Genomic DNA, 14,101 nt, shown 5'->3' with positions numbered 1-14,101 from the left:
TTTAAGCAGGAAAACCTTGAGATTGAGTGGCCAAGAGGCTTTGCTGGACACTGGCAAGTGCTTACGGCCACACCACTCTGGACCCGCCCGATCTCGTCCGATCTCGGAAGCCAAACAGGGTTGGGCCTGGTTAGTACCTGGATGGGAGACCGCTTGGGAATACCAGGTGCTGTAAGTTTTCCATCTTTTCCTCCCAACCAGCAGAGGGTGTTCTTCCAAAATCTGCTTCAAAGTTCACCTAAGGTTTTTTTTTTTTTTTTTTTAATAAACAACTTTTGCCTCATGTAAAGTAATCAGGTAGCTTCAGAGCAATCAGAATCAAGGTGTCAATGCATAACCTTTAGCCTAATTACACCCACCTGTTACAATGAGCAGATGTTAGCAGTGTTTCTGTTCAGACTTTGTGTGTGTTTAAACCAAGGCTGATTTTGCAGAGGAGAGGTGAAATGGCATGGTTTTTGCAGCAGGTGGGTGTGTCTAGTCAGCAGGTGTGTTAATCAGGAGGACACAATGGCAAGCCTGTAGCTTTAAGCAGGAAAACCTTGAGATTGAGTGGCCAAGAGGCTTTGCTGGACACTGGCAAGTGCTTACGGCCACACCACTCTGGACCCGCCCGATCTCGTCCGATCTCGGAAGCCAAACAGGGTTGGGCCTGGTTAGTACCTGGATGGGAGACCGCTTGGGAATACCAGGTGCTGTAAGTTTTCCATCTTTTCCTCCCAACCAGCAGAGGGTGTTCTTCCAAAATCTGCTTCAAAGTTCACCTAAGGTTTTTTTTTTTTTTTTTTTAATAAACAACTTTTGCCTCATGTAAAGTAATCAGGTAGCTTCAGAGCAATCAGAATCAAGGTGTCAATGCATAACCTTTAGCCTAATTACACCCACCTGTTACAATGAGCAGATGTTAGCAGTGTTTCTGTTCAGACTTTGTGTGTGTTTAAACCAAGGCTGATTTTGCAGAGGAGAGGTGAAATGGCATGGTTTTTGCAGCAGGTGGGTGTGTCTAGTCAGCAGGTGTGTTAATCAGGAGGACACAATGGCAAGCCTGTAGCTTTAAGCAGGAAAACCTTGAGATTGAGTGGCCAAGAGGCTTTGCTGGACACTGGCAAGTGCTTACGGCCACACCACTCTGGACCCGCCCGATCTCGTCCGATCTCGGAAGCCAAACAGGGTTGGGCCTGGTTAGTACCTGGATGGGAGACCGCTTGGGAATACCAGGTGCTGTAAGTTTTCCATCTTTTCCTCCCAACCAGCAGAGGGTGTTCTTCCAAAATCTGCTTCAAAGTTCACCTAAGGTTTTTTTTTTTTTTTTTTTAATAAACAACTTTTGCCTCATGTAAAGTAATCAGGTAGCTTCAGAGCAATCAGAATCAAGGTGTCAATGCATAACCTTTAGCCTAATTACACCCACCTGTTACAATGAGCAGATGTTAGCAGTGTTTCTGTTCAGACTTTGTGTGTGTTTAAACCAAGGCTGATTTTGCAGAGGAGAGGTGAAATGGCATGGTTTTTGCAGCAGGTGGGTGTGTCTAGTCAGCAGGTGTGTTAATCAGGAGGACACAATGGCAAGCCTGTAGCTTTAAGCAGGAAAACCTTGAGATTGAGTGGCCAAGAGGCTTTGCTGGACACTGGCAAGTGCTTACGGCCACACCACTCTGGACCCGCCCGATCTCGTCCGATCTCGGAAGCCAAACAGGGTTGGGCCTGGTTAGTACCTGGATGGGAGACCGCTTGGGAATACCAGGTGCTGTAAGTTTTCCATCTTTTCCTCCCAACCAGCAGAGGGTGTTCTTCCAAAATCTGCTTCAAAGTTCACCTAAGGTTTTTTTTTTTTTTTTTTTAATAAACAACTTTTGCCTCATGTAAAGTAATCAGGTAGCTTCAGAGCAATCAGAATCAAGGTGTCAATGCATAACCTTTAGCCTAATTACACCCACCTGTTACAATGAGCAGATGTTAGCAGTGTTTCTGTTCAGACTTTGTGTGTGTTTAAACCAAGGCTGATTTTGCAGAGGAGAGGTGAAATGGCATGGTTTTTGCAGCAGGTGGGTGTGTCTAGTCAGCAGGTGTGTTAATCAGGAGGACACAATGGCAAGCCTGTAGCTTTAAGCAGGAAAACCTTGAGATTGAGTGGCCAAGAGGCTTTGCTGGACACTGGCAAGTGCTTACGGCCACACCACTCTGGACCCGCCCGATCTCGTCCGATCTCGGAAGCCAAACAGGGTTGGGCCTGGTTAGTACCTGGATGGGAGACCGCTTGGGAATACCAGGTGCTGTAAGTTTTCCATCTTTTCCTCCCAACCAGCAGAGGGTGTTCTTCCAAAATCTGCTTCAAAGTTCACCTAAGGTTTTTTTTTTTTTTTTTTTAATAAACAACTTTTGCCTCATGTAAAGTAATCAGGTAGCTTCAGAGCAATCAGAATCAAGGTGTCAATGCATAACCTTTAGCCTAATTACACCCACCTGTTACAATGAGCAGATGTTAGCAGTGTTTCTGTTCAGACTTTGTGTGTGTTTAAACCAAGGCTGATTTTGCAGAGGAGAGGTGAAATGGCATGGTTTTTGCAGCAGGTGGGTGTGTCTAGTCAGCAGGTGTGTTAATCAGGAGGACACAATGGCAAGCCTGTAGCTTTAAGCAGGAAAACCTTGAGATTGAGTGGCCAAGAGGCTTTGCTGGACACTGGCAAGTGCTTACGGCCACACCACTCTGGACCCGCCCGATCTCGTCCGATCTCGGAAGCCAAACAGGGTTGGGCCTGGTTAGTACCTGGATGGGAGACCGCTTGGGAATACCAGGTGCTGTAAGTTTTCCATCTTTTCCTCCCAACCAGCAGAGGGTGTTCTTCCAAAATCTGCTTCAAAGTTCACCTAAGGTTTTTTTTTTTTTTTTTTTAATAAACAACTTTTGCCTCATGTAAAGTAATCAGGTAGCTTCAGAGCAATCAGAATCAAGGTGTCAATGCATAACCTTTAGCCTAATTACACCCACCTGTTACAATGAGCAGATGTTAGCAGTGTTTCTGTTCAGACTTTGTGTGTGTTTAAACCAAGGCTGATTTTGCAGAGGAGAGGTGAAATGGCATGGTTTTTGCAGCAGGTGGGTGTGTCTAGTCAGCAGGTGTGTTAATCAGGAGGACACAATGGCAAGCCTGTAGCTTTAAGCAGGAAAACCTTGAGATTGAGTGGCCAAGAGGCTTTGCTGGACACTGGCAAGTGCTTACGGCCACACCACTCTGGACCCGCCCGATCTCGTCCGATCTCGGAAGCCAAACAGGGTTGGGCCTGGTTAGTACCTGGATGGGAGACCGCTTGGGAATACCAGGTGCTGTAAGTTTTCCATCTCTTCCTCCCAACCAGCAGAGGGTGTTCTTCCAAAATCTGCTTCAAAGTTCACCTAAGGTTTTTTTCTTTTTCTTTTTCTTTTTTTTTTTTTTTTTTTTAATAAACAACTTTTGCCTCATGTAAAGTAATCAGGTAGCTTCAGAGCAATCAGAATCAAGGTGTCAATGCATAACCTTTAGCCTAATTACACCCACCTGTTACAATGAGCAGATGTTAGCAGTGTTTCTGTTCAGACTTTGTGTGTGTTTAAACCAAGGCTGATTTTGCAGAGGAGAGGTGAAATGGCATGGTTTTTGCAGCAGGTGGGTGTGTCTAGTCAGCAGGTGTGTTAATCAGGAGGACACAATGGCAAGCCTGTAGCTTTAAGCAGGAAAACCTTGAGATTGAGTGGCCAAGAGGCTTTGCTGGACACTGGCAAGTGCTTACGGCCACACCACTCTGGACCCGCCCGATCTCGTCCGATCTCGGAAGCCAAACAGGGTTGGGCCTGGTTAGTACCTGGATGGGAGACCGCTTGGGAATACCAGGTGCTGTAAGTTTTCCATCTTTTCCTCCCAACCAGCAGAGGGTGTTCTTCCAAAATCTGCTTCAAAGTTCACCTAAGGTTTTTTTTTTTTTTTTTTAATAAACAACTTTTGCCTCATGTAAAGTAATCAGGTAGCTTCAGAGCAATCAGAATCAAGGTGTCAATGCATAACCTTTAGCCTAATTACACCCACCTGTTACAATGAGCAGATGTTAGCAGTGTTTCTGTTCAGACTTTGTGTGTGTTTAAACCAAGGCTGATTTTGCAGAGGAGAGGTGAAATGGCATGGTTTTTGCAGCAGGTGGGTGTGTCTAGTCAGCAGGTGTGTTAATCAGGAGGACACAATGGCAAGCCTGTAGCTTTAAGCAGGAAAACCTTGAGATTGAGTGGCCAAGAGGCTTTGCTGGACACTGGCAAGTGCTTACGGCCACACCACTCTGGACCCGCCCGATCTCGTCCGATCTCGGAAGCCAAACAGGGTTGGGCCTGGTTAGTACCTGGATGGGAGACCGCTTGGGAATACCAGGTGCTGTAAGTTTTCCATCTTTTCCTCCCAACCAGCAGAGGGTGTTCTTCCAAAATCTGCTTCAAAGTTCACCTAAGGTTTTTTTTTTTTTTTTTTTAATAAACAACTTTTGCCTCATGTAAAGTAATCAGGTAGCTTCAGAGCAATCAGAATCAAGGTGTCAATGCATAACCTTTAGCCTAATTACACCCACCTGTTATAATGAGCAGATGTTAGCAGTGTTTCTGTTCAGACTTTGTGTGTGTTTAAACCAAGGCTGATTTTGCAGAGGTGAGCTGAAATGGCATGGTTTTTGCAGCAGGTGGGTGTGTCTAATCAGCAGGTGTGTTAATCAGAAGGACACGATGGCATGCTTGGAAGTTTAAGCAGGAAAACTTTGAGATTCACTGGCCAAGAGGCTTTGCTGGACACTGGCAAGTGCTTACGGCCACACCACTCTGGACCCGCCCGATCTCGTCCGATCTCGGAAGCCAATCAGGGTTGGGCCTGGTTAGTACCTGGATGGGAGACCGCTTGGGAATACCAGGTGCTGTAAGTTTTCCATCTTTTCCTCCCAACCAGCAGAGGGTGTTCTTCCAAAATCTGCTTCAAAGTTCACCTAAGGTTTTTTTCTTTTTCTTTTTTTTCTTCTTTTTTTTTTTAATAAACAACTTTTGCCTCATGTAAAGTAATCAGGTAGCTTCAGAGCAATCAGAATCAAGGTGTCAATGCATAACCTTTAGCCTAATTACACCCACCTGTTATAATGAGCAGATGTTAGCAGTGTTTCTGTTCAGACTTTGTGTGTGTTTAAACCAAGGCTGATTTTGCAGAGGAGAGGTGAAATGGCATGGTTTTTGCAGCAGGTGGGTGTGTCTAATCAGCAGGTGTGTTAATCAGAAGGACACGATGGCATGCTTGGAAGTTTAAGCAGGAAAACTTTGAGATTCACTGGCCAAGAGGCTTTGCTGGACACTGGCAAGTGCTTACGGCCACACCACTCTGGACCCGCCCGATCTCGTCCGATCTCGGAAGCCAATCAGGGTTGGGCCTGGTTAGTACCTGGATGGGAGACCGCTTGGGAATACCAGGTGCTGTAAGTTTTCCATCTTTTCCTCCCAACCAGCAGAGGGTGTTCTTCCAAAATCTGCTTCAAAGTTCACCTAAGGTTTTTTTCTTTTTCTTTTTTTTTCTTTTTTTTTTTTTTAATAAACAACTTTTGCCTCATGTAAAGTAATCAGGTAGCTTCAGAGCAATCAGAATCAAGGTGTCAATGCATAACTTTTAGCCTAATTACACCCACCTGTTATAATGAGCAGATGTTAGCAGTGTTTCTGTTCAGACTTTGTGAGTGTAACCAAGGCTGTTTTTGCAGAGGTGAGCTGAAATGGCATGGTTTTTGCAGCAGGTGGGTGTGTCCAATCAGCAGGTGTGTTAATCAGAAGGACACGATGAAATGCCTGGAGCTTTAAGCTGGAAAACTTTGAAATTCGCTGGCCAAGAGGCTTTGCTGGACACTGGCAAGTGCTTACGGCCACACCACTCTGGACCCGCCCCATCTCGTCCGATCTCGGAAGCCAAACAGGGTTGGGCCTGGTTAGTACCTGGATGGGAGACCGCTTGGGAATACCAGGTGCTGTAAGTTTTCCATCTTTTCCTCCCAACCAGCAGAGGGTGTTCTTCCAAAATCTGCTTCAAAGTTCACCTAAGGTTTTTTTTTTTTTTTTTTTAATAAACAACTTTTGCCTCATGTAAAGTAATCAGGTAGCTTCAGAGCAATCAGAATCAAGGTGTCAATGCATAACCTTTAGCCTAATTACACCCACCTGTTACAATGAGCAGATGTTAGCAGTGTTTCTGTTCAGACTTTGTGTGTGTTTAAACCAAGGCTGATTTTGCAGAGGAGAGGTGAAATGGCATGGTTTTTGCAGCAGGTGGGTGTGTCTAGTCAGCAGGTGTGTTAATCAGGAGGACACAATGGCAAGCCTGTAGCTTTAAGCAGGAAAACCTTGAGATTGAGTGGCCAAGAGGCTTTGCTGGACACTGGCAAGTGCTTACGGCCACACCACTCTGGACCCGCCCGATCTCGTCCGATCTCGGAAGCCAAACAGGGTTGGGCCTGGTTAGTACCTGGATGGGAGACCGCTTGGGAATACCAGGTGCTGTAAGTTTTCCATCTTTTCCTCCCAACCAGCAGAGGGTGTTCTTCCAAAATCTGCTTCAAAGTTCACCTAAGGTTTTTTTTTTTTTTTTTTAATAAACAACTTTTGCCTCATGTAAAGTAATCAGGTAGCTTCAGAGCAATCAGAATCAAGGTGTCAATGCATAACCTTTAGCCTAATTACACCCACCTGTTACAATGAGCAGATGTTAGCAGTGTTTCTGTTCAGACTTTGTGTGTGTTTAAACCAAGGCTGATTTTGCAGAGGAGAGGTGAAATGGCATGGTTTTTGCAGCAGGTGGGTGTGTCTAGTCAGCAGGTGTGTTAATCAGGAGGACACAATGGCAAGCCTGTAGCTTTAAGCAGGAAAACCTTGAGATTGAGTGGCCAAGAGGCTTTGCTGGACACTGGCAAGTGCTTACGGCCACACCACTCTGGACCCGCCCGATCTCGTCCGATCTCGGAAGCCAAACAGGGTTGGGCCTGGTTAGTACCTGGATGGGAGACCGCTTGGGAATACCAGGTGCTGTAAGTTTTCCATCTTTTCCTCCCAACCAGCAGAGGGTGTTCTTCCAAAATCTGCTTCAAAGTTCACCTAAGGTTTTTTTTTTTTTTTTTTTAATAAACAACTTTTGCCTCATGTAAAGTAATCAGGTAGCTTCAGAGCAATCAGAATCAAGGTGTCAATGCATAACCTTTAGCCTAATTACACCCACCTGTTACAATGAGCAGATGTTAGCAGTGTTTCTGTTCAGACTTTGTGTGTGTTTAAACCAAGGCTGATTTTGCAGAGGAGAGGTGAAATGGCATGGTTTTTGCAGCAGGTGGGTGTGTCTAGTCAGCAGGTGTGTTAATCAGGAGGACACAATGGCAAGCCTGTAGCTTTAAGCAGGAAAACCTTGAGATTGAGTGGCCAAGAGGCTTTGCTGGACACTGGCAAGTGCTTACGGCCACACCACTCTGGACCCGCCCGATCTCGTCCGATCTCGGAAGCCAAACAGGGTTGGGCCTGGTTAGTACCTGGATGGGAGACCGCTTGGGAATACCAGGTGCTGTAAGTTTTCCATCTTTTCCTCCCAACCAGCAGAGGGTGTTCTTCCAAAATCTGCTTCAAAGTTCACCTAAGGTTTTTTTTTTTTTTTTTTTAATAAACAACTTTTGCCTCATGTAAAGTAATCAGGTAGCTTCAGAGCAATCAGAATCAAGGTGTCAATGCATAACCTTTAGCCTAATTACACCCACCTGTTACAATGAGCAGATGTTAGCAGTGTTTCTGTTCAGACTTTGTGTGTGTTTAAACCAAGGCTGATTTTGCAGAGGAGAGGTGAAATGGCATGGTTTTTGCAGCAGGTGGGTGTGTCTAGTCAGCAGGTGTGTTAATCAGGAGGACACAATGGCAAGCCTGTAGCTTTAAGCAGGAAAACCTTGAGATTGAGTGGCCAAGAGGCTTTGCTGGACACTGGCAAGTGCTTACGGCCACACCACTCTGGACCCGCCCGATCTCGTCCGATCTCGGAAGCCAAACAGGGTTGGGCCTGGTTAGTACCTGGATGGGAGACCGCTTGGGAATACCAGGTGCTGTAAGTTTTCCATCTTTTCCTCCCAACCAGCAGAGGGTGTTCTTCCAAAATCTGCTTCAAAGTTCACCTAAGGTTTTTTTTTTTTTTTTTAATAAACAACTTTTGCCTCATGTAAAGTAATCAGGTAGCTTCAGAGCAATCAGAATCAAGGTGTCAATGCATAACCTTTAGCCTAATTACACCCACCTGTTACAATGAGCAGATGTTAGCAGTGTTTCTGTTCAGACTTTGTGTGTGTTTAAACCAAGGCTGATTTTGCAGAGGAGAGGTGAAATGGCATGGTTTTTGCAGCAGGTGGGTGTGTCTAGTCAGCAGGTGTGTTAATCAGGAGGACACAATGGCAAGCCTGTAGCTTTAAGCAGGAAAACCTTGAGATTGAGTGGCCAAGAGGCTTTGCTGGACACTGGCAAGTGCTTACGGCCACACCACTCTGGACCCGCCCGATCTCGTCCGATCTCGGAAGCCAAACAGGGTTGGGCCTGGTTAGTACCTGGATGGGAGACCGCTTGGGAATACCAGGTGCTGTAAGTTTTCCATCTTTTCCTCCCAACCAGCAGAGGGTGTTCTTCCAAAATCTGCTTCAAAGTTCACCTAAGGTTTTTTTCTTTTTCTTTTTTTTCTTTTTTTTTTTTTTAATAAACAACTTTTGCCTCATGTAAAGTAATCAGGTAGCTTCAGAGCAATCAGAATCAAGGTGTCAATGCATAACCTTTAGCCTAATTACACCCACCTGTTATAATGAGCAGATGTTAGCAGTGTTTCTGTTCAGACTTTGTGTGTGTTTAAACCAAGGCTGATTTTGCAGAGGAGAGGTGAAATGGCATGGTTTTTGCAGCAGGTGGGTGTGTCTAATCAGCAGGTGTGTTAATCAGAAGGACACGATGGCATGCTTGGAAGTTTAAGCAGGAAAACTTTGAGATTCACTGGCCAAGAGGCTTTGCTGGACACTGGCAAGTGCTTACGGCCACACCACTCTGGACCCGCCCGATCTCGTCCGATCTCGGAAGCCAATCAGGGTTGGGCCTGGTTAGTACCTGGATGGGAGACCGCTTGGGAATACCAGGTGCTGTAAGTTTTCCATCTTTTCCTCCCAACCAGCAGAGGGTGTTCTTCCAAAATCTGCTTCAAAGTTCACCTAAGGTTTTTTTCTTTTTCTTTTTTTTCTTTTTTTTTTTTTTAATAAACAACTTTTGCCTCATGTAAAGTAATCAGGTAGCTTCAGAGCAATCAGAATCAAGGTGTCAATGCATAACCTTTAGCCTAATTACACCCACCTGTTATAATGAGCAGATGTTAGCAGTGTTTCTGTTCAGACTTTGTGTGTGTTTAAACCAAGGCTGATTTTGCAGAGGAGAGGTGAAATGGCATGGTTTTTGCAGCAGGTGGGTGTGTCTAATCAGCAGGTGTGTTAATCAGAAGGACACGATGGCATGCTTGGAAGTTTAAGCAGGAAAACTTTGAGATTCACTGGCCAAGAGGCTTTGCTGGACACTGGCAAGTGCTTACGGCCACACCACTCTGGACCCGCCCGATCTCGTCCGATCTCGGAAGCCAATCAGGGTTGGGCCTGGTTAGTACCTGGATGGGAGACCGCTTGGGAATACCAGGTGCTGTAAGTTTTCCATCTTTTCCTCCCAACCAGCAGAGGGTGTTCTTCCAAAATCTGCTTCAAAGTTCACCTAAGGTTTTTTTCTTTTTCTTTTTTTTTCTTTTTTTTTTTTTTAATAAACAACTTTTGCCTCATGTAAAGTAATCAGGTAGCTTCAGAGCAATCAGAATCAAGGTGTCAATGCATAACTTTTAGCCTAATTACACCCACCTGTTATAATGAGCAGATGTTAGCAGTGTTTCTGTTCAGACTTTGTGAGTGTAACCAAGGCTGTTTTTGCAGAGGTGAGCTGAAATGGCATGGTTTTTGCAGCAGGTGGGTGTGTCCAATCAGCAGGTGTGTTAATCAGAAGGACACGATGAAATGCCTGGAGCTTTAAGCTGGAAAACTTTGAAATTCGCTGGCCAAGAGGCTTTGCTGGACACTGGCAAGTGCTTACGGCCACACCACTCTGGACCCGCCCGATCTCGTCCGATCTCGGAAGCCAAACAGGGTTGGGCCTGGTTAGTACCTGGATGGGAGACCGCTTGGGAATACCAGGTGCTGTAAGTTTTCCATCTTTTCCTCCCAACCAGCAGAGGGTGTTCTTCCAAAATCTGCTTCAAAGTTCACCTAAGGTTTTTTTTTTTTTTTTTTTAATAAACAACTTTTGCCTCATGTAAAGTAATCAGGTAGCTTCAGAGCAATCAGAATCAAGGTGTCAATGCATAACCTTTAGCCTAATTACACCCACCTGTTACAATGAGCAGATGTTAGCAGTGTTTCTGTTCAGACTTTGTGTGTGTTTAAACCAAGGCTGATTTTGCAGAGGAGAGGTGAAATGGCATGGTTTTTGCAGCAGGTGGGTGTGTCTAGTCAGCAGGTGTGTTAATCAGGAGGACACAATGGCAAGCCTGTAGCTTTAAGCAGGAAAACCTTGAGATTGAGTGGCCAAGAGGCTTTGCTGGACACTGGCAAGTGCTTACGGCCACACCACTCTGGACCCGCCCGATCTCGTCCGATCTCGGAAGCCAAACAGGGTTGGGCCTGGTTAGTACCTGGATGGGAGACCGCTTGGGAATACCAGGTGCTGTAAGTTTTCCATCTTTTCCTCCCAACCAGCAGAGGGTGTTCTTCCAAAATCTGCTTCAAAGTTCACCTAAGGTTTTTTTTTTTTTTTTTTTAATAAACAACTTTTGCCTCATGTAAAGTAATCAGGTAGCTTCAGAGCAATCAGAATCAAGGTGTCAATGCATAACCTTTAGCCTAATTACACCCACCTGTTACAATGAGCAGATGTTAGCAGTGTTTCTGTTCAGACTTTGTGTGTGTTTAAACCAAGGCTGATTTTGCAGAGGAGAGGTGAAATGGCATGGTTTTTGCAGCAGGTGGGTGTGTCTAGTCAGCAGGTGTGTTAATCAGGAGGACACAATGGCAAGCCTGTAGCTTTAAGCAGGAAAACCTTGAGATTGAGTGGCCAAGAGGCTTTGCTGGACACTGGCAAGTGCTTACGGCCACACCACTCTGGACCCGCCCGATCTCGTCCGATCTCGGAAGCCAAACAGGGTTGGGCCTGGTTAGTACCTGGATGGGAGACCGCTTGGGAATACCAGGTGCTGTAAGTTTTCCATCTTTTCCTCCCAACCAGCAGAGGGTGTTCTTCCAAAATCTGCTTCAAAGTTCACCTAAGGTTTTTTTTTTTTTTTTTTTAATAAACAACTTTTGCCTCATGTAAAGTAATCAGGTAGCTTCAGAGCAATCAGAATCAAGGTGTCAATGCATAACCTTTAGCCTAATTACACCCACCTGTTACAATGAGCAGATGTTAGCAGTGTTTCTGTTCAGACTTTGTGTGTGTTTAAACCAAGGCTGATTTTGCAGAGGAGAGGTGAAATGGCATGGTTTTTGCAGCAGGTGGGTGTGTCTAGTCAGCAGGTGTGTTAATCAGGAGGACACAATGGCAAGCCTGTAGCTTTAAGCAGGAAAACCTTGAGATTGAGTGGCCAAGAGGCTTTGCTGGACACTGGCAAGTGCTTACGGCCACACCACTCTGGACCCGCCCGATCTCGTCCGATCTCGGAAGCCAAACAGGGTTGGGCCTGGTTAGTACCTGGATGGGAGACCGCTTGGGAATACCAGGTGCTGTAAGTTTTCCATCTTTTCCTCCCAACCAGCAGAGGGTGTTCTTCCAAAATCTGCTTCAAAGTTCACCTAAGGTTTTTTTTTTTTTTTTTTTAATAAACAACTTTTGCCTCATGTAAAGTAATCAGGTAGCTTCAGAGCAATCAGAATCAAGGTGTCAATGCATAACCTTTAGCCTAATTACACCCACCTGTTACAATGAGCAGATGTTAGCAGTGTTTCTGTTCAGACTTTGTGTGTGTTTAAACCAAGGCTGATTTTGCAGAGGAGAGGTGAAATGGCATGGTTTTTGCAGCAGGTGGGTGTGTCTAGTCAGCAGGTGTGTTAATCAGGAGGACACAATGGCAAGCCTGTAGCTTTAAGCAGGAAAACCTTGAGATTGAGTGGCCAAGAGGCTTTGCTGGACACTGGCAAGTGCTTACGGCCACACCACTCTGGACCCGCCCGATCTCGTCCGATCTCGGAAGCCAAACAGGGTTGGGCCTGGTTAGTACCTGGATGGGAGACCGCTTGGGAATACCAGGTGCTGTAAGTTTTCCATCTTTTCCTCCCAACCAGCAGAGGGTGTTCTTCCAAAATCTGCTTCAAAGTTCACCTAAGGTTTTTTTTTTTTTTTTTTTAATAAACAACTTTTGCCTCATGTAAAGTAATCAGGTAGCTTCAGAGCAATCAGAATCAAGGTGTCAATGCATAACCTTTAGCCTAATTACACCCACCTGTTACAATGAGCAGATGTTAGCAGTGTTTCTGTTCAGACTTTGTGTGTGTTTAAACCAAGGCTGATTTTGCAGAGGAGAGGTGAAATGGCATGGTTTTTGCAGCAGGTGGGTGTGTCTAGTCAGCAGGTGTGTTAATCAGGAGGACACAATGGCAAGCCTGTAGCTTTAAGCAGGAAAACCTTGAGATTGAGTGGCCAAGAGGCTTTGCTGGACACTGGCAAGTGCTTACGGCCACACCACTCTGGACCCGCCCGATCTCGTCCGATCTCGGAAGCCAAACAGGGTTGGGCCTGGTTAGTACCTGGATGGGAGACCGCTTGGGAATACCAGGTGCTGTAAGTTTTCCATCTTTTCCTCCCAACCAGCAGAGGGTGTTCTTCCAAAATCTGCTTCAAAGTTCACCTAAGGTTTTTTTTTTTTTTTTTTTAATAAACAACTTTTGCCTCATGTAAAGTAATCAGGTAGCTTCAGAGCAATCAGAATCAAGGTGTCAATGCATAACCTTTAGCCTAATTACACCCACCTGTTACAATGAGCAGATGTTAGCAGTGTTTCTGTTCAGACTTTGTGTGTGTTTAAACCAAGGCTGATTTTGCAGAGGAGAGGTGAAATGGCATGGTTTTTGCAGCAGGTGGGTGTGTCTAGTCAGCAGGTGTGTTAATCAGGAGGACACAATGGCAAGCCTGTAGCTTTAAGCAGGAAAACCTTGAGATTGAGTGGCCAAGAGGCTTTGCTGGACACTGGCAAGTGCTTACGGCCACACCACTCTGGACCCGCCCGATCTCGTCCGATCTCGGAAGCCAAACAGGGTTGGGCCTGGTTAGTACCTGGATGGGAGACCGCTTGGGAATACCAGGTGCTGTAAGTTTTCCATCTTTTCCTCCCAACCAGCAGAGGGTGTTCTTCCAAAATCTGCTTCAAAGTTCACCTAAGGTTTTTTTTTTTTTTTTTTTAATAAACAACTTTTGCCTCATGTAAAGTAATCAGGTAGCTTCAGAGCAATCAGAATCAAGGTGTCAATGCATAACCTTTAGCCTAATTACACCCACCTGTTACAATGAGCAGATGTTAGCAGTGTTTCTGTTCAGACTTTGTGTGTGTTTAAACCAAGGCTGATTTTGCAGAGGAGAGGTGAAATGGCATGGTTTTTGCAGCAGGTGGGTGTGTCTAGTCAGCAGGTGTGTTAATCAGGAGGACACAATGGCAAGCCTGTAGCTTTAAGCAGGAAAACCTTGAGATTGAGTGGCCAAGAGGCTTTGCTGGACACTGGCAAGTGCTTACGGCCACACCACTCTGGACCCGCCCGATCTCGTCCGATCTCGGAAGCCAATCAGGGTTGGGCCTGGTTAGTACCTGGATGGGAGACCGCTTGGGAATACCAGGTGCTGTAAGTTTTCCATCTTTTCCTCCCAACCAGCAGAGGGTGTTCTTCCAAAATCTGCTTCAAAGTTCACCTAAGGTTTTTTTCTTTTTCTTTTTTTTTCTTTTTTTTTTTTTTAATAAACAACTTTTGCCTCATGTAAAGTAATCAGGTAGCT

The 14,101-nt window shown here is 45.4% G+C and overlaps 27 non-coding genes across 27 annotated transcripts; all 27 read left to right on the top strand.

Moving 5' to 3' along the window:
• The first annotated feature begins 59 nt into the window (after window positions 1–59).
• Window positions 60–178, top strand: LOC144984758 (5S ribosomal RNA). The gene has a single exon (XR_013648581.1). It is a non-coding gene; the product is annotated as a 5S ribosomal RNA (ribosomal RNA).
• Window positions 179–585: 407 nt separating this feature from the next.
• On the top strand, window positions 586–704 carry LOC144984757 (5S ribosomal RNA). The gene has a single exon (XR_013648580.1). It is a non-coding gene; the product is annotated as a 5S ribosomal RNA (ribosomal RNA).
• A 407-nt stretch (window positions 705–1,111) lies between these two features.
• LOC144984756 (5S ribosomal RNA) lies at window positions 1,112–1,230 on the top strand. Its single transcript, XR_013648579.1, has one exon. It is a non-coding gene; the product is annotated as a 5S ribosomal RNA (ribosomal RNA).
• Window positions 1,231–1,637: 407 nt separating this feature from the next.
• LOC144984754 (5S ribosomal RNA) lies at window positions 1,638–1,756 on the top strand. Its single transcript, XR_013648577.1, has one exon. It is a non-coding gene; the product is annotated as a 5S ribosomal RNA (ribosomal RNA).
• Window positions 1,757–2,163: 407 nt separating this feature from the next.
• On the top strand, window positions 2,164–2,282 carry LOC144984753 (5S ribosomal RNA). Its single transcript, XR_013648576.1, has one exon. It is a non-coding gene; the product is annotated as a 5S ribosomal RNA (ribosomal RNA).
• Window positions 2,283–2,689: 407 nt separating this feature from the next.
• Window positions 2,690–2,808, top strand: LOC144984752 (5S ribosomal RNA). Its single transcript, XR_013648575.1, has one exon. It is a non-coding gene; the product is annotated as a 5S ribosomal RNA (ribosomal RNA).
• A 407-nt stretch (window positions 2,809–3,215) lies between these two features.
• LOC144984751 (5S ribosomal RNA) lies at window positions 3,216–3,334 on the top strand. The gene has a single exon (XR_013648574.1). It is a non-coding gene; the product is annotated as a 5S ribosomal RNA (ribosomal RNA).
• A 428-nt stretch (window positions 3,335–3,762) lies between these two features.
• LOC144984750 (5S ribosomal RNA) lies at window positions 3,763–3,881 on the top strand. The gene has a single exon (XR_013648573.1). It is a non-coding gene; the product is annotated as a 5S ribosomal RNA (ribosomal RNA).
• A 406-nt stretch (window positions 3,882–4,287) lies between these two features.
• LOC144984749 (5S ribosomal RNA) lies at window positions 4,288–4,406 on the top strand. Its single transcript, XR_013648572.1, has one exon. It is a non-coding gene; the product is annotated as a 5S ribosomal RNA (ribosomal RNA).
• A 407-nt stretch (window positions 4,407–4,813) lies between these two features.
• LOC144985995 (5S ribosomal RNA) lies at window positions 4,814–4,932 on the top strand. The gene has a single exon (XR_013649825.1). It is a non-coding gene; the product is annotated as a 5S ribosomal RNA (ribosomal RNA).
• A 425-nt stretch (window positions 4,933–5,357) lies between these two features.
• LOC144985994 (5S ribosomal RNA) lies at window positions 5,358–5,476 on the top strand. The gene has a single exon (XR_013649824.1). It is a non-coding gene; the product is annotated as a 5S ribosomal RNA (ribosomal RNA).
• Window positions 5,477–5,899: 423 nt separating this feature from the next.
• Window positions 5,900–6,018, top strand: LOC144986231 (5S ribosomal RNA). Its single transcript, XR_013650061.1, has one exon. It is a non-coding gene; the product is annotated as a 5S ribosomal RNA (ribosomal RNA).
• A 407-nt stretch (window positions 6,019–6,425) lies between these two features.
• On the top strand, window positions 6,426–6,544 carry LOC144984748 (5S ribosomal RNA). The gene has a single exon (XR_013648571.1). It is a non-coding gene; the product is annotated as a 5S ribosomal RNA (ribosomal RNA).
• A 406-nt stretch (window positions 6,545–6,950) lies between these two features.
• LOC144984747 (5S ribosomal RNA) lies at window positions 6,951–7,069 on the top strand. The gene has a single exon (XR_013648570.1). It is a non-coding gene; the product is annotated as a 5S ribosomal RNA (ribosomal RNA).
• Window positions 7,070–7,476: 407 nt separating this feature from the next.
• On the top strand, window positions 7,477–7,595 carry LOC144984746 (5S ribosomal RNA). The gene has a single exon (XR_013648569.1). It is a non-coding gene; the product is annotated as a 5S ribosomal RNA (ribosomal RNA).
• Window positions 7,596–8,002: 407 nt separating this feature from the next.
• LOC144984745 (5S ribosomal RNA) lies at window positions 8,003–8,121 on the top strand. Its single transcript, XR_013648568.1, has one exon. It is a non-coding gene; the product is annotated as a 5S ribosomal RNA (ribosomal RNA).
• A 405-nt stretch (window positions 8,122–8,526) lies between these two features.
• Window positions 8,527–8,645, top strand: LOC144984743 (5S ribosomal RNA). Its single transcript, XR_013648566.1, has one exon. It is a non-coding gene; the product is annotated as a 5S ribosomal RNA (ribosomal RNA).
• A 425-nt stretch (window positions 8,646–9,070) lies between these two features.
• LOC144985993 (5S ribosomal RNA) lies at window positions 9,071–9,189 on the top strand. The gene has a single exon (XR_013649823.1). It is a non-coding gene; the product is annotated as a 5S ribosomal RNA (ribosomal RNA).
• Window positions 9,190–9,614: 425 nt separating this feature from the next.
• On the top strand, window positions 9,615–9,733 carry LOC144985992 (5S ribosomal RNA). The gene has a single exon (XR_013649822.1). It is a non-coding gene; the product is annotated as a 5S ribosomal RNA (ribosomal RNA).
• Window positions 9,734–10,156: 423 nt separating this feature from the next.
• On the top strand, window positions 10,157–10,275 carry LOC144984742 (5S ribosomal RNA). Its single transcript, XR_013648565.1, has one exon. It is a non-coding gene; the product is annotated as a 5S ribosomal RNA (ribosomal RNA).
• Window positions 10,276–10,682: 407 nt separating this feature from the next.
• LOC144984741 (5S ribosomal RNA) lies at window positions 10,683–10,801 on the top strand. The gene has a single exon (XR_013648564.1). It is a non-coding gene; the product is annotated as a 5S ribosomal RNA (ribosomal RNA).
• Window positions 10,802–11,208: 407 nt separating this feature from the next.
• Window positions 11,209–11,327, top strand: LOC144984740 (5S ribosomal RNA). Its single transcript, XR_013648563.1, has one exon. It is a non-coding gene; the product is annotated as a 5S ribosomal RNA (ribosomal RNA).
• Window positions 11,328–11,734: 407 nt separating this feature from the next.
• On the top strand, window positions 11,735–11,853 carry LOC144984739 (5S ribosomal RNA). Its single transcript, XR_013648562.1, has one exon. It is a non-coding gene; the product is annotated as a 5S ribosomal RNA (ribosomal RNA).
• A 407-nt stretch (window positions 11,854–12,260) lies between these two features.
• On the top strand, window positions 12,261–12,379 carry LOC144984738 (5S ribosomal RNA). The gene has a single exon (XR_013648561.1). It is a non-coding gene; the product is annotated as a 5S ribosomal RNA (ribosomal RNA).
• Window positions 12,380–12,786: 407 nt separating this feature from the next.
• Window positions 12,787–12,905, top strand: LOC144984737 (5S ribosomal RNA). Its single transcript, XR_013648560.1, has one exon. It is a non-coding gene; the product is annotated as a 5S ribosomal RNA (ribosomal RNA).
• A 407-nt stretch (window positions 12,906–13,312) lies between these two features.
• On the top strand, window positions 13,313–13,431 carry LOC144984736 (5S ribosomal RNA). Its single transcript, XR_013648559.1, has one exon. It is a non-coding gene; the product is annotated as a 5S ribosomal RNA (ribosomal RNA).
• A 407-nt stretch (window positions 13,432–13,838) lies between these two features.
• Window positions 13,839–13,957, top strand: LOC144985991 (5S ribosomal RNA). Its single transcript, XR_013649821.1, has one exon. It is a non-coding gene; the product is annotated as a 5S ribosomal RNA (ribosomal RNA).
• Window positions 13,958–14,101: the final 144 nt, after the last annotated feature.

The sequence above is a fragment of the Oryzias latipes genome, chromosome 16, assembly GCF_053564925.1.
Source record: "Oryzias latipes strain Hd-rR chromosome 16, Olatipes_Hd-rR_3.1".
Lineage (NCBI taxonomy): Eukaryota > Metazoa > Chordata > Actinopteri > Beloniformes > Adrianichthyidae > Oryzias > Oryzias latipes.
Note: the sequence above shows the minus strand (reverse complement) of the source record. Positions and strands in the feature narration are given on the sequence as shown.